Genomic DNA, 17600 nt, shown 5'->3' with positions numbered 1-17600 from the left:
TGCTGTACATTTTGATTTAATGCTATAACTAGTACTCAAACAGTATGTTTCACTTTGTGTTTCTATGTGGGTGCAAACTGTTGAAATCTTTATACTAAATTGATCTTCTGTATATAAAGAGAATTGAAAATGAATCTTGATGCAAATGGAAGGGGAGAGGGAGCGGGAGAGGTGAGGGTTGCGGGTGGGAGGGAAGTTATGGGGGGGGGGAGCCATTTTAATCCATAAGCTGTACACTGGAAATTTATATTCATTAAATAAAAGTTAAAAAAAAGAAATTAACAGAGGCTTTTTGTTGTCATTTTATTTGTAATTTTTAAAGTATTTATTTGAAAGGCAGAGCATGAGAGAAGGGGAGAGAAAGATGTTCCCTCTGCTGGTTAATTCACTCGACAAATGTCCCTAACAGCCAGGGCTATTCCAGGGTGAAGCCAGGAGGCAGGAATCCATCTGAGTCTCATATGAGGGTAGCAGGGATCCAAGTATGTATCCATCATCTCGGATGATGTATTTTAGGTATGTAATAGCAAGGACACAATCCAGGAATTTGCATATGGGATGTGGTTGTCCCAAGCAGTAGTCTAACCTGTATACAACCTTCTCAAGTTTGGTGGTTTGTCCTGATTCTTACCTAGATCTTGTATCTTCAACAGGCAAGTCCCAGATTTCTTCATAATATCACAATTTAATAAAGTAAACTCCAATAGGCAAATACTTTTCAAAGTGTGTTGGTATCATACATGTTGCTGGTTCCATTAACCTAAGGATAACTAGATTTATCACTGCCAATGACTATAATTTTGTGTGATCTTTCAAAAAGTCTTCTGCCTGTTTTCAATTGTAAAGTGCTAGTTCTCCACAGGGAGGTTGATTTTTATTTTGCTTCTCCAGCTAAGTTGTCGGTTACTCTGCATTTGCATATTCAGTAGCACTGTAGACTCTAGGAGCAAGTCAGGCCAATTCTCCCATGATTCCCTGCATTCAGCTTCTCATCCAGGTAAAACTGTAGAGAACTCTCACATTTCTAAGGCCAAAGAAAATGAATACATCTCCAGTAAGTTGATTGATTATTTCTTATTTTGTTTTATTTCACATTATAGGAGATTTATGAGGGCTTTTAAATTAAAATGAAAAAAATAAATATGATAAGGTAAAACTGTCATGGTTCTAAGAAATTAGAGCCATCAAAGCTGATTGCATATTGGTCTCCAGGTCTTCTGATGCCAGAACAAAGACATATTTGTTATATAGGATTAAAATCAGAGTTTAGAATTTGCTAGATTCCTATGGGATATGAAGTCTGAAATGGTCTTTATTGGTTGTATAGATGATATAGTAGAAGTGGTTAATATCAGCCTACAAATAAACATGCAACATTCTGCAGTGGTGAGAGTTACCCACTGCTAACATACAAGTCAGCAAATGAAGTTTTTAAGAAATTGCTGAAACAGCTTTTGCGAGATTGTACTGTATTTATGGATCAGACCAGGAATATGCAGAGAACAGAATCTGCTGCAGGTTCTCAGACAGCCCTGAATACATTTCTTCTAGCCAGTCTCTATAGGTTGTTTGTGTTGCAGACTTTTCCAAAGTTATATTTTCAGGCAGATATTCCATTCTTCATTCATACTTTAAACAACTCACAGTAGTCTCAATTGAATTATTCAAACATGTGTCAATATCATGTTATATTCTTTAGTCATTGCTTTGCTTGATTATTGTCATATTAAAAATTACATATGTGTGTGTTTGTATGTGTGTGTGTGAGTTAAAGAGACACAAAGACATGTAAGCCAGGAGAGACAAAAGAGAAAACCTCTTATCCACAGGCTTACTCCTCCAAATACCCACAGTAACCAGCGCTGTATCAAGGCTGAATCAAAGAGCCAGGAATGTACTCCTCTCCTCCCACATATGAGTGGCAGAAGCCCAATATCATATCATGAGTTATCACTACTGCCTCTCAACATCTACATTAGCAAAAACCTGGCATTGGAAACAGTTGCGAATCAAACCAAGCACTCTGAAGTGGGAATAGAGTCTTTATAAAATTTATCCATTTATATAAAGGACTAGATTTCCTTTATTTCATATATATAGGTTTTTTAAATAATTATTTTATTTATTTATTAGGCTAAGTAGAGGGAGAGAGACAGAGACACAGAGATATCTTCTATCTGCTGGTTCACTCCCTAAATGGTCACAATGGCTGGGATTGGGCCAGGCTGAATCTAGGAAGCAGGTGCTTCTTCCAGGACTCCTGCCTGGGTTCAAGACCCAAGCACTAGGTTCTTCTTCTGCAGCTTTCCTATGTACATTAAAAACAAAAATGACATTTTGATATGCAATGATGTTTAACAGCCCTTAAAAGTTAAGGAACTTTTTTTTCATACTAATTGTTGAACTCTTAATTGTTGGATTAATCTTATGACTATAATGTTAACTGTAAATAGATCTTGGTAAAAATAATTGGAATAGGAATGGAAGGAGGAAGAAGAGTGGGAGCATGGGCAGGAGGAATGGTAGGATGGAAAATTTCACTATGTTCCTTAATCTATATATATGAAATACATTAAATTTGCATACTGCAAATTAAAATGTAAAAATAAGTGTGATATACAATATTATCATAATAAAGAATAAAAATCATAAAATTGTCGCCATACGAGCAGATGCAGAAAAACAACTTGTGAAAACTCAAATTTGTTCATGGGAACTCTCTAAAAGTTGTCACAGAAAGAACACACAATAAAAGCCCTAAACAATAAAACCAGAGCTAACATTAAAGTCACTGATGAAAAGTTTAAAAAGTCTTTTGCTAAGATTAGAAATAATACAAGTATGTCCATGCTTATCATTTCTTTTTTTGACAGCATGCTTATAATTTCTATTCCATGTAATGCTGAAATTCCTAAAGAGAATTATTAGGCAAGAACAAAAATATCATCTGTATAAGAGGAAGAAGTAAAATTGTTTCTATTTGCCAGTGATAATAATGAATCCAATAAAAAACTGTTAGAAAATAAATAAATTCAGGAAATCTCAAGTTCTAAAATCAATATAAATATCATTAGTGTTTCTAAAGACTAATAATATATTATCTGGGAAAGAAATTAAGAAAATCATCCCACATATAGGAGCATAAAGAAATAATTTTTTAGGAAATAATGTATCCAAATAGGTGAATATTTTATACACTAAAACTATAATACATTGATAAAATAAATCAAAGAAGATACAAACCAATGGAAAAAGTCTCTCATAGTAAATTGGAGTAATATTATTAAAATAGGCATATGACCCAAAGCAATCTATGCATTCAGTTCAATTCCTATAAAAATACATTGTTTTTTACTGCTGTATAGTATTCTATAGAGTAGATGTCCCATAATTTATTTATCCAGTCCACTGTTGATGGGCATTTGGGTTGATTCCAGGTCTTAGCTATTATGAATTGAACTGCAATAAACATTAAGTTGCAGACAGCTTTTTTTTTTGTTTGCCAATTTAATTTCCTTTGGGTAAATTCCAAGGAGTGGGATGGCTGGGTTGAATGGTAGGGTTATATTCAGGTTTCTGAGGAATCTCCAGACTGACTTCCATAGTGGCTTAACCAGTTTGCATTCCCACCAACAGTGGGTAAGTGTCCCTTTTCCCCCACATCCTCTCCAGCATCTGTTGTGGATTGATTTTTGAATGTGCACCATTCTCACCGGGGTGAGGTGGAACCTCATTGTGGTTTTGATTTGCATTTCCCTGATTGCTAGTGATCTTGAACATTTTTTTCATGTGTCTGTTGGCCATTTGGATTTCCTCTTTTGAAAAATGTCTATTGAGGTCCTTGGCCCATCTCTTAAGTGGGTTGTTTGTTTTGATGTTGTGGAGTTTCTGATCTCTTTGTAGATTCTGGTTATCAACCCTTAACTGTTGCATAGTTTGCAAATATTTTTTCCCATTCTATCGGTTGCCTCTTCACTTTCCTGACTGTTTCTTTTGAAGTACAGAAACTTCTCAATTTGATGCAATCCCAAATGTTAATTTTGGCTTTGACTGCCTGTGCTTCTGGGGTCTTTTCCAAGAAGTCTGTGCCTGAACCTATATCTTGCAGGGTTTCTCCAATGCTCTCTAATAATTTGATGGTGTCGGGTCATAGATTTAGGTCTCTAATCCATGTTGAGTGGATTTTTTGTGTAAGGTGAAAGGTAGGGGTCTTGCTTCATGCTTCTGCAGGTGGAAATCCAATTTTCCCAGCACCATTTATTGAATAGACTGTCTTTACTCTAGGGATTGGTTTTGCATCCTTGATCAAATATGAGTTGGCTGTAGATGTTTGGGTTGATTCCTGGTGTTTCTATTCTGTTCCATTGGTCTATCCATCTGTTTCTGTACCAGTACCACACTGTTTTGATTACAACTGCCCTGTAGTATACCCTGAAATCTGGTATTGTGATGCCTCTGGCTTTGTTTTTGTTGTACAAGATTGCTTTAGCTATTCGAGGTCTCCTGTGTCTCCATATGAATTTCAGCATCATTTTTCCAGATCTGAGAAGAATGTCTTCATTATTTTGATTGGTATCACATTGAATCTGTAAATTGCTTTTGGGAGAATGGACATTTTTATGATGTTGATTCTTCCAATCCATGAGCATGGAAGATTTTTCCATTTTTTGGTATCCTCTTCTATTTCTTTCTTTAAGATTTTGTAATTCTCATCGTAGAGATCTTTAACGTCCTTGGTTAAGTTTATGCCAAGGTATTTGATTGTTTTTGTGGCTATTGTGAATGGGATTGATCTTAGCAGTTCTTCCTCAGCCATGGCATTGCCTGTGTATACAAAGGCTGTTGATTTTTGTGCATTGATTTTATATCCTGCTACTTTGCCAAACTCTTCTATGAGTTCCAATTGTCTCTTAGTAGAGTTATTTGGATCCCCTAAGTAAAGAATCATATCATCTGCAAAGAGGGATAGTTTGCATTCTTCCTTCCCAATTTGTATCCCTTTAATTTCTTTTCTTGCCTAATAGCTCTGGCTAAAACTTCCGGAACTATATTGAATAGCAGTGGTGAGAGAGGGCATCCCTGTCTGGTACCAGATCTCAGCAGAAATGCTTTCAACTTTTCCCCATTAAATAGGATGCTGGCTGTGAGTTTTTCAAAAATTGTTTTGGTTGTATTGAGGAATGTTCCTTCTATACCCAGTTTGCTTAGGGTTTTCATCATGAAAGGGTATTGTATTTTATCAAATCCTTTCTCTGCATCTATTGAGATAATCATATGGTTTTTCTTCTGCAGTCTTAATGTGGTGTATTGCATTTTTTGATTTGTGAACATTGAACCATCCCTGCATACCAGGGATAAATCCCACTTGGTCTGGGTGGATGATCTTTCTGATGTGTTGTTGCATTCTATTGGCCAGAATTTTATTGAGGATTTTTGCTATAAAAATAGAAACAATCTTTTTTCAGGCATAGAAAAAAATTCTAAAGATTTCTTTGGGACCAGAAAACATACTACATAGTCATAGTAATCTTGATCCCAGAGAACAAAACTGAAGGTATCACACTTCTCACTTGAAAATATATTATAAAGCTATTGTAATTAAACAGTATGACACCAGCATGAAACAGATACATAGGCCAATGGAATAGGATGGAAAGTGCAGAAAAAATATCCAAGGATTTATAGTCAACTTATTTTTGAGACATATCAAGGAAGCACAATGTGGATAAGATAGTCTCATGATAAATGGTTTTGGGGAAACTGTAAATGCAAATATAGAAGAATGAAATTAATACCTTTTCCATGTTATATACATAATTCAACTAAAAGTTGATGAAATACTTAAATATAATACCCAAACTACAAATCTACTGTAAGAAAACATGTAGTGGAAGCTTTAATCTTCTGAGCAGGACGCTAAAATTGCAGACACCAAAAGCAGGGATGGACAAGTGAGATTGTGTAGTTGGTGGGAATGTAAATTAGGACATCAGTCATAATGGAAAACAAAGCAATGAGAACAACAGATAGAATTACCATATAAGCCACCAACTGTGCTCCTGAGTATATATACAAAAGAACTAAAATCATTATATTAAAGGGATATCCCCACTCCCCTGGTTATTTCAGCAGTGTTAACAATAACCAACATAAAGAAGTTACTTAAATATCAATAAAAGGATGAATAATTAAAATCTCTCTCTATATATATAATGAAATACTAGTTAGCTTTAATAAAGAAAATAATTCCACAATTTGCAGAAACATGGGTGAAATTACAGTACATTATATTGTGAAATAAGCTGAATAGACACAGGTAAATACTGTATTATTTTATGTGTATATGGAATTTAAAAAAATCTCACAGAAACAGAGTAGAAAGGTGGTTACCAGAGGCTAGGGTTCTGGGCATGTGGGGAAAGATAAAATGTTGATGAAAAGGTACAAATTTTCAGTTAGTCACGAGGATATGTTATAGTAATCTATGAAACCACTTATTTGCCACAATTAATAATGCATTGTGTATCTAAAATTGCTAAAAGAGTAGATTTTTTACCATAACCAAAGATAATTTGGTAATTAGCATGATTAAATTTTTCTACAATACACACATAAATTTTTAATGTAACATCGGGAGCTAGTGCTATGGTATAGCAGACCACTTGCAGAACCAGTATCCCGCATGGGTGCAAGTGCATGGCCTGGCTGCTCCTCTTCTGATACAGCTCTCTGTTTATGGCCTGGGCAAGCAGCAGATGGTGGCTCAAGTGCTTGGGCCCCTGTATCTATGTGGGAGAACTGGAAGAAGCTCCTGGCTCCTGGATTCTGATTGGCTCAGCTCTGGCCACTGCTGCCACTTGAGGGGTCAGCCAGGATGCCTGAGCTCAGTTATAGACTCTGGCTCCTGATTTCAGCCAACAGTCATCAGGGATCCAAGAACTGTCTCAGTGCTTCTGGAGGCCCAGGATGGATGGAATTATTTGGCCAAGGAGAGGGGCACAGATTACAGCAACCAAGACATGGCCCTGGGCTGCTGCAGAAAATCAGCTAGAGCAGCAAGGGCCAAGGGGAAAGGCCAGTACACATGGTGGGGACAGCAAGATGCAGTATTCGACACAGGGATCTGGTGCCAGGAGCTTTTCAGGTATCTTAGGATCAAGGCCAGGGGTGCAGAGGCTGAAGGACCTGGCTGTAGTGGAAGCAGAGGAAAGCTAAGGCAGCAAGTTGGGGATCACAACTTTCTCAGGCTCGGGCAGCTCCAGTATCAGCCTGGGAAACCAATATGGAACTAAGCTCTGAGCTGTCTGACTCACTGTGCACAATGCAGCCTGAGGGCACACCCCTGGAGATCATTTCAAGTGCTTCCAGAGGAGAGACAAGTGGAAATCGAAGTACAAAGTGAACCTCCTGGAGAATTGGGCATCCTAGGGACCCAGTTAAAGCTTCATTGGTGTGGGAGCCACCACCCTTCAATAACAACAATAAAATTTAAAATGAACCAAAACTGATGTACACTTAAAAATGATGTGATAAACATTAGAAACCATGGATTTGGATATATCAGAGTATTTTATCATGGCTCATCAGGGAAAAAACGTACTATTCTCAAACAGAGGAACAGAGGCATCTTAGGCCAAATAATAGATGGAATATACTGAAATTTAAAGTCTTTAACAAAGTACCATGGTATTTTAGCAAAAATAAGGGAAATATTGAATAAAAACACAGCAAATGAAAAATGAATGAAGCAAAATGTTTTGTAATTGTAAATTCACACTTAAGCTATAAGAGATTTCAATTATCCAAGTATGTTGGCTATATTAAACAAACAAAAAATAAAGATTTGGAGAATATAAACCCAATTTTATTTGTAGGTTTAAATGAATTATTGTTCCAAATGAGAATATTCATATTTTTATAACTCATTACATTTAATCTACACTATAAATTAAAGTTTGCTTGCCAGATAAAATACAGAAGTCAGTTAAATGTGTTTTAGAAATAAAATGAACATTTCTTTGAAGCAGGCATATCTGGGACATCAAAAATGTCTGGTTGGCTTGAAATTTAAATACAGGTAGTGTCTCTGCATTTCTGTTTGCAAAATCAGTGACCAGGCTTTAAAGAAGTCACACTTGCTATGGCAAGATTTACAAAAATTAAATAATAAATGGAAACAGAAACCTTAACTCCCCCCAAATCATACGAATAAAACCCATATTAAATGAAAATTGAGAAATACTCTCTGGAAATTCAATTAACCAAAGAGAATAAAAGGAAAGAAAACACATTAGGAGCTTATTTTTAAATTACAATTTAAAAACGACACACTGTGTACTAGAATCACAGCTACACAAAGAATGGCTCCATGAAATTGCAGATCCAGCATCACACTGGCGCTTGTTAGACCTGCTGAAATTTATGTTTATTTAAAACTAATGTCATTTTCTTGCTGCGCTCTGACGCGGGTCCCCGCGGCGAGGAGAGGCGGAGCTGCAAGAGCAAGGCCTGAGCCGGCCCCGTGGGGAGGTTGCCACCAGGACCATGATGGGGCTCGAGGTTGGCTTCCCTTCCACACCCCTCCCACCAGAGATGAGGGGAAGATGGCTGTGTCAGGGCTGAAGGCTGAGCTGAAGTTCCTGGTGTCATCTTTGACCAGAACCACAGGCGATTCCGCATCGTCAGCGGGAAACTGTAGGAGCTGCACTGCCAGCTCCTGGTGCCACCGCTGCTCACACTGTACTGCAGCATTACAGGGTCTCACCCCTCTTCTTCACCAGTATGGTTTGTGGACTCCAATGACCCAAATCTGACCTCAGTTCTGGAGCATCTAGAAGATTCTAAGAACAATTTTCTTCCTCTGCAATTGAAGTGGCTGATATGTGAACTCCCCAGATTATATAACTTTCCTAAGCACCTGCATGTTGAGGTGCTGGATCAACCACTCCCCACGCATCAGAATGGGACCACAGAGAAGTCACTTCAGAGGAGGAGGAGGAGGAAGAGATTGCCAAAGATATAGAAGACAGATCACTATGAGATGAAGGAATTAGAGCCTGCTAGTGGGAAAAAGTCAGAGGATGAAGGAATTGAAAAAAGAGAACTTGGTAGTATTAGAGAAAATTAGGAAGACTCAAAGCCAAGACCATTTAAATGCTGTGGTGTCTGGGTCAGTGCAAGCTTCAGACAGACTCGTGAAAGAGCTCAGGGACATACACAGATCACAGAGTTACAAGACAGAGATTTATCCAGTGGAATTCATAAATGACAGTTTCTATGACTGCCATGTTAAACTGTAGAAGGTTGACCCTGATTCTCCTTTGCACAGCGATCTCCAGATCTTAAAAGAAAAAGAAGACATAGAATATAGTTTGCTTAACTTCTCTTTTAAGGATAGCTTTCTGTTTGATCCTCCATTTGTTCGAGTGGTGTTACCTGTTCTCTCAGGAGGGTATGTGTTTGGTGGAGGAGTGTTGTGTATGGAACTTCTCACAAAACAGGGCCGGAGCAGTGCCTACTCAATAGAATCAGTCATCAGGCAAATACATGCCACCTTAGTCAAAGGCAAAGCTAGAGTGCAGTTTGGAGCAAATAAAAGTCAATATAATCTAGCAAGAGCCCAACAATACTATAATTCCATTGTACAGACACATGAGAAAAATGGCTGGTACACCCCTCCAAAGGAAGATGGCTGAATATGTTGACTGTCACATGTGTGGACCAATATTGCTTTCAAGAAAATCTTTCCAACATGCAGACACAGCTTTGAGTGCCCCATAACAGCAGTACTGAAGACACTAGCTAATAGATATTTTAGTGGATAATATGTCAGCTGACATCTAGTATAAGTTACAGCCTTCTGATTTTGCTCATTTTAGGTATCCTGGACTTAGCAGAGGGGCCTTTCCTATATTTCTCCTGATAAATACACATACTGGCCACTCCTTATCATCTCTTTTTCTTGAAACGTGAAATCTTTTAAACAGATTAGCACCAGGTTACTGAACAGTTGCCACTTTATGGTAACTTTCCTATTTTGAGACCCCGGGTTAAGAGAATTTGCAATATGTTGCTATATTTAGAGCCAATAGTTGTTTCATCAATGTTCAGTATTGGTTTAGAAAGTTTAGGTCCTCTAAATCAAATAGTTTTGTCAAGTCTAAAATCATTTTATGACACTGCCAAAATAATGACAAGAGATATGATTAAATCATCCAAAAATATTAATGGCTATGTGATGATTGAACTGTTGGCTGAAGCTCTACTCTTCATCATGTGGTGATGTACCTTTTAGGCAAAGAAAGCAAGGCTACACCAGTTTAGGTTGTAGGTGGTCACTTCCACTGGGACAGCAGTCCTACTGGGCTGAATCTGCTTCTTGTTGGTTTCATATTTCTTCTGAAGAAGAGCCACAGTATAGAGTTTGAAGTTATTTAAAATACAGTCATTTTGAGAGAGGCGGCAAGATGGCGGAATAGGCAGGAAGCACACTTAGTCCGGGGGGAGAGAAAGTTCAATATAAGTGGAGATACTGCAGGGTCAAGGAAGAGTAGCGGATGAAACAGCAGAGGAAACTCTTCCGGAACTAGTGATTCACAGTGGACCTGCGTGGAGAGCGTGGGAGCCCAAGTTCGGGACACCAGCAGCAGACTCAACGCACCAGCGCTGGAACGCGAGGTGAGCCGAACCTCCATAGCCCGAGATACCAGCAGGCAAGCGGAAAGAGGAGGCTAGAGGGAACGAGGCTTGAAACTCCGTGGGGAAAAGTTCACCAGGCTAACTAGAAGAGAGAGAAAAAAAAATAAAAAAAGTGACTGATACGGACACAAGTTTCTCTCTCTCCGCTCACCTCTCAAAGGCGAGCAAGACAGAGCAGGCGCCATTTTGGACATACGTCATAAGCAGGGCGACCTCAGGTCTGCACCAGCCCTGAGCCTAGCAGAAAAACCTGACTCTGGGGGGAGGGGTGAAATAACAGGAGATTAGCATCTAACTTGGCAACCCAGTGGGAGACTGCAGGAGAATTGGAGCCCACACTGAGGGCAAAAGAGATTCCCTGTGTGTCCCTCGGGAAAGAGCTTCCGATCTCTGGCTCCTGTGGGTATATCATTTGCCTGCTAACTACCTCCAATTACGTTCAGCTGTGCGGAATTACTTCCCTTTTAAATCAAAAAAAGAAAGAGAGATTTACCACACCTAACCTGGGAGTGTCATCCTTGACACACCCTCAACCCTGAGGAACCAAACACAGCTCTCAGTCCACACTCATCTCAAGCCTCTAAGGCTCCACTGAAAGCAGACAGTCCACTTAATATAGAGCCATAGTGTAACAAGAAAAAACACCACAGTGAAGAAACCAAATATCTCCAACATGCCAAACAACAAACGCAAAAACCAAGCTAACAAGAACAAGGAAGAAACTATGACGCCCCCAAATGAAAAAGACACCCCAATTCAAGATTATGAAGATGATGAGATCGAAGAAATGCAAGAAGCGGATCTCAAAAAATTGATAAGAACATTAAGAAGTTCTCAAAAACAAATTCTTGAACTACAGAAATCCTTCATGGACAAGATAGAAAATCTCTCTCTTGAAAGTGAAATATTAAGGAGGAATCAAAATGAAATGAAACAACTAGTGGAACAAGAAACTCTGATAGTGACTAGAAATCATAATGAAATGAAGAGTTCAATAGATCAAATGACAAACACATTAGAGAGCCTTAAAAACAGAATGGGCGAAGCAGAAGAGAGAATATCAGACTTAGAAGACAGAGAACAGGAAAGGAAACAGGCAAACCAAAGAAAAGAAGAAGAAATTAGAAATCTAAAAAATATTGTCGGGAATCTACAGGATACTATTAAAAAACCCAACATTCGGGTTCTAGGAGTTCCTGAAGGCATGGAGAAGGAGAAAGGATTAGAAGGCATTTTCAGTGAGATACTAGCAGAAAATTTCCCAGGTTTGGAGAAGGACAGAGGCATCTTAGTACAGGAAGCTTATAGAACCCCTAATAAACATGACCAAAAGAGATCCTCACCACGACATGTTGTAATCAAACTCACCACAGTGAAACATAAAGAAAAGATCCTAAAAGGTGCAAGAGAGAAACGTCAGATCACTCTTAGAGGATCTCCAATTAGACTCACAGCAGACTTCTCATCAGAAACCCTACAAGCTAGAAGGGAATGGCGAGACATAGCCCAGGTACTAAGAGAGAAAAACTGCCAGCCCAGAATACTATATCCTGCAAAGCTCTCATTTGTGAATGAAGGTGAAATTAAAACTTTTCATAGCAAACAGAAACTGAAAGAATTTGTTGCCACTCATCCTGCCCTGCAAAAGATGCTTAAAGATGTCTTACACACAGAAACACAGAAACATGGTCACCAATATGAAAGAAGGTAAAGGAAGGAAACCTCACAGCAAAAGATCACAGGAAGCTCAATTTCTCTTTGACATAGAATTAAACTCTGATGCTCTGTTAAAGCAATGTGTTAAAGTAATCTATTATGTTCTCTTGATGTCTGTTAAATTCTAATTTTTCAAAAACAGCTGAATTTTTATTAAGAGCTATGGGTTATTTAAATATGTGCTTTTTTCAAAAATTTGAATAATCACCTTGTAACAATGATCAAATTTGGTCTATATTATGTCATGATTTTAAGAAATCTTATTTCAACCAGATATTTTGGATTTTGAGCCTTCTTGGCATTCTTGACAGGCATTCAAAAAATCAAAGTTTCAAACAATCTGGTCTCTAAAATTTCCAGTAAATCCTGGACTTTGGTTTTTCCAGTTTGGGCCCAACTGAAAAAATCGAAGGACCTATGTCTCTCATCTTATAGAGACACCAACTAATCAGTCTATTTGGAGTATATTAGAAGTACTGTCAAGATGTGATGTGGTACCAGACTTTAAGTTTCTAGAATGGAAAATGCTATTAATACAAATGTTTGAGAATTAAAAAGTCTAATGATCTTGTGTTACTAGACATGATAGTTATCTTAATGAGAAAGCCCCAGAGGCTTAAAGGGTTAAATACTTGTAAAATCCTACAGGTGCTTTCAAAAATACTGTGAAGTAAGCAAGTGCCTCTTGTTGGTTGATGAGTTTATAATTTTAAACATGGCGACTTAAAGTCTTTTGTCATCCACAGTTATATATGATGTGCTGCTCATAAAACTAAAGCGTTGTTGGTTCTGTGTTTAGCTGTCCTCCTATAGGTTCCTATGGACTTTTTCCAGCCACTTCTATTGTATTCAGTACTTTGGGATGGTTCTATAAACAGATGAAGCCAATAATGTATTAACAGTACCAACTGAGAGAAAGTATGGTTAACTGCGGTTACTAAAAAGAAAAAGCAATTCAAATCAATTGGCAATCTACAAAAAGAGTTAAAGATTTTAGAAGCTATTATTAAAATTGCTATATTGGTCTATTATGCTATATTATATGTGTGTACATATTGTATGTCCACATGGGGAAATTTTATTAATAGTTTTATTTTAAATGGCTTATAGATAAGATTGTCCATAAATTTAAGCTGCTAAAATCAATCAAAGATACATTTTAATTTGTGGGACCTGAATCTGTGTATCATATGTTTTAGACTTGTTGGTAGAAAGAAACTAAAAACATTTTAGATGGTTGTGCTTAAGTTTACTGGCTAAACAAACTACACCATGTTAGATATTTAAGAGGTGTTTTCAAATACATGATTCTTAAAATTTATAGAAGGCATTGGACCTTCTGGTAAATGTTTTCTTAAGTTGTTATCTAATGGTTGAAACGGTTTGCTAAGTATTCATGTGATATTGCTATTGTCAGCAAGCGATCTAGGACTTGCTCCCTCATTTCTCTATTCTAAGCCCAACTTGTTCTTTCATTTCTCTATTCTCTTCAAGGTAGGAAACTAATTCTATTATGAAGGAATCTGTAGGATGCACAATTTAATCTTTAGACCTTATAAAAGAGATGGCTAACATTTTTCTGCAATAGCATAGCAAAAATAAGAACTCAAATAATAATCTCATAGCTAGATTCACTTCGCCATCAGCGAAGTATACAGTAAGTAGAAAAAACCTCCCTTTCATACCAAAGGGAAAGAAAGTTTTAAAGTGAGAATATAATTTTCCTCATGGGCATTGTCTACCTTAGAAAAACTACTACAGAACATGCCTGTGACTATAGACTTGTAGTTCAGGCCACCGAAGGTTAGAGATGGGAAACGGGCACTCCCTTGACTTGCATCCTCTGGTCTGCTTTAACACAAACCAGGAGGAAAGGAAAGCTAAGCACCAGAAGCAATGGGTGGCAGGCCTATTAATGGCTGATCTGTACAGTGATCTGCCCTCAAGGAGACCCAACAGGCCAGTCCACTGCAGTGACTTTCAATGTGGTAAGCCTGGGCTTCAGCAGAAGTCAGCTTGTGAAGAGCCCTGGCAGCTCTGCCAAGAGTTGGATCACTGGAAATGGACCTGCCCTGGAGTCGAAGGATGCCCAGGTCAGAGCCACAGATCTTATTGGCTCTAAGCTGAAAAGCCCTTCACTCAGCCCAACTTCCAAAGTGACCACTGCAGCTGAGGGGATGGTCAAGTAGGGTCAGCAACATTGCAGGCAGAACTGTAAATTTCTTGTTAGAGATGCCCCCTGCCTTTACCTGGCCAGCTCTCCTCCCAGGCCAGCCAAGTAATGAAAGTCAACAGAGTGCCTTCCCCTAGGAGGTTCACACCTCCCTTAGGATATACCCCATGTGAAGAGATAGATAGGTCTGGGCCTCTGAATTTACAAGGCCTAAAGCCCACCAGATTATTATCAAGCCCCTTCTGTCAGGTTCTATTTGCCTCTCAATCAGAAAACTTAATTGTAGCTTAGACAGCACCTTTCTTAGCCCCTCTAATAATGACTCTGTCCTTTGTTCTAGGCCCTGTCTAGTGCACTTGGGCCTCATTCCTTTGTAATCATAACCTCTACTCTACCACCAATGGCTCTACTCCCAACATGTGTGTACTGGTGGTCCTCTTCCCCACTTAATGCTGTATAATTGTTCAAACCTGGTAAATGCCACTCTTAGGATCATTGGTTACTATCCTCACTCTGTCTTTTATGACCTTGTCTAAATATGATCAGAGTCGGAAAACTTGGAAGGCTTCCATAGCCTTGGCAACTCATGACGACAGCCTAAGATGGTTACTGGCGCCATAAACTAGAGTGTCAATTTGTTGGGTCAACAACAGGAGCCACTGTGCACTTGCTCCTCATGTGGGATCTCTGTCCTTAATGTGCTGTACATTTTGATTTAATGCTATAACTAGTACTCAAACAGTATGTTTCACTTTGTGTTTCTATGTGGGTGCAAACTGTTGAAATCTTTATACTAAATTGATCTTCTGTATATAAAGAGAATTGAAAATGAATCTTGATGCAAATGGAAGGGGAGAGGGAGCGGGAGGGGGGAGGGTTGCGGGTGGGAGGGAAGTTATGGGGGGGGGGAGCCATTGTAATCCATAAGCTGTACACTGGAAATTTATATTCATTAAATAAAAGTTAAAAAAAAAATACAGTCATTTTACATTTCCACTTTATTAATGGGATGTTGTAATCATTTGTAAACTAATAAACTTAAAAAGATTGGTGTGGAGACATGAGCAAAAGCTACAGTGTTAAGTATAAAAAGATACCTAATTTGGACTTTGCTTTAAGTCATAATGATGTCTTTTACATAAAAAAATAACAAGAATTATGCATAGATTAATTCCTTTATAAGACCTGACTCAAATCAATGTGCTCACCATTTTATTGACTTACCCAAATCAGTCATGCTTGCTTTGAAATAGATTTTTTTAATGCACCCAGGTTTGATTTAAAAGTAAATTCTAATGACTAAGTACTTTTAAAAAGAAACTCAGAAGCACAGTTTTCTTCACAAACCAGTTACAAAGTTCAAAAGTGTTTCTTATGTGTTTGCCTAAGATTCAATTTTTGACTTTGTAAACCATATCCAAGAGACTTGACACTTCTGTATTATTATAGGTGTTTAATTGCATTTCTATTTATTTCTAAGAGGACAGTGGATAAGGATTTCCTGGCATTCTTGTTCACTCGCTTACATTCATAGAAAGGCTGGATTACCCATTGCTCAGGTAACAAGTGACAAGGCAGAGTTCTTTAAAGCATTAAAGTTCCTTATACCTAATGCTAAATCTTGAATAAATTATTCTTTAATATCTGGATGGCTAGCACATTGACAGCTACACATTTGGCATGCTTTGTTTTTTGGAGTTTTATTTTTCACTGCATATTTATTTAGCAATGTACAGTAAATCTTGTAAACTTGCATCAAGTTTATGAATAAAGAACCATTTAAAGGGCCGGTGCTGTGGCTCAATAGGCTAATCCTCCACCTTGTGGCACCAACACACCAGGTTCTAGTCCTGGTTGGGGTGCCAGATTCTGTCCCGGTTGCCACTCTTCCAGTCCAGCTCTCTGCTGTGGCCCAGGGGTGCAGTGGAGGATGGCCCAAGTGCTTGGGCCTTGCACCCGCATGGGAGACCAGGAGAAGCACCTGGCTCCCGGCTTCAGATCAGCATGGTGTGCCAGCCATAGCATGCCAGCTGCAGCGGCCATTGGAGTGTGAGCCAACAGTAAAGGAAGACTTTTCTCTCTGTCTCTCTCTCTCTCACTGTCCACTCTGCCTGTCAAAAATTAAAAAAGTACCATTTAAGTATTAAAAAAATAGGCCGACGCTGTGGCTCAACAGGCTAATCCTCCGCCTGAGGCACTGGCACACATGGTTCTAGTCCCGGGTGGGGCGCCGGATTCTATCCCGGTTGCCCCTCTTCCAGGCCAGCTCTCTGCTATGGCCCGGGAAGGCAGTGGAGGATGGCCCAAGTGCTTGGGCCCTGCACCTGCATGGGAGACCAGGAGAAGCACCTGGCTCCTGGCTTTGGATCAGTGCAGTGTGCCGGCCACAGTGGCCATGTAGGGTGAACCAACGGCAAAAAGGAAGACCTTTCTCTCTGTCTCTTTCTCACTATCCACTCTGCCTGTCAAAAAAAAAGAATTAAAAAAATAAAACTAATAAATCAGATCTGGTTTCAACAAGACTCTCAGATATTTCATATGAGTAAAGTAAACATACAATGAACATTGATCTAGATTACAGTCAATTTCTACTTAAATAATTATTTATGAAAGGTTTTCATAACCACAAAAGGAATTTAAGCATGTTTTCAGTAATTTAAATATCATTTAAAAGTTTACATATATGATAATTTATTTTCTTTACTTTTTACTTTTTGAAATTTTATTTAAGAAAAAAATCTTCATTTTTTATATACAAATTTAGGAGCATAGTGATGTTCTGCACCTCACCTTCCTTCCCATCTGTACTCTCACCCTTATTCTACCTCCCTCTCCTATTACAATTTTTATTTTTTACAAAGATCTATTTTCAGTTACTTTATACTTATAAGATTAACTTTACATTAAGTAAAAGTTCAACAAATATTATGAAGCAAAAAAGCACTGTTCCTCAATAGTAAAGATAAGGCTGTTCAAAATCATTGCTTGTCGATTTAACTCCTACAAATTACCT

General features: G+C 38.3%; 2 pseudogenes; one reads left to right on the top strand and one right to left on the bottom strand.

Annotated features, from left to right (window-relative positions):
- LOC133777375 (serine/arginine-rich splicing factor 3-like) overlaps positions 1–17600 on the bottom strand; it is a 391636-nt pseudogene that overhangs the window by 162886 nt on the left and 211150 nt on the right.
- Positions 8604–9790, top strand: LOC133777296 (ubiquitin-conjugating enzyme E2 Q2-like; annotated as a pseudogene).

The sequence above is a fragment of the Lepus europaeus genome, chromosome 18 (assembly GCF_033115175.1).
Source record: "Lepus europaeus isolate LE1 chromosome 18, mLepTim1.pri, whole genome shotgun sequence".
NCBI lineage: Eukaryota > Metazoa > Chordata > Mammalia > Lagomorpha > Leporidae > Lepus > Lepus europaeus.
Note: the sequence above shows the minus strand (reverse complement) of the source record. Positions and strands in the feature narration are given on the sequence as shown.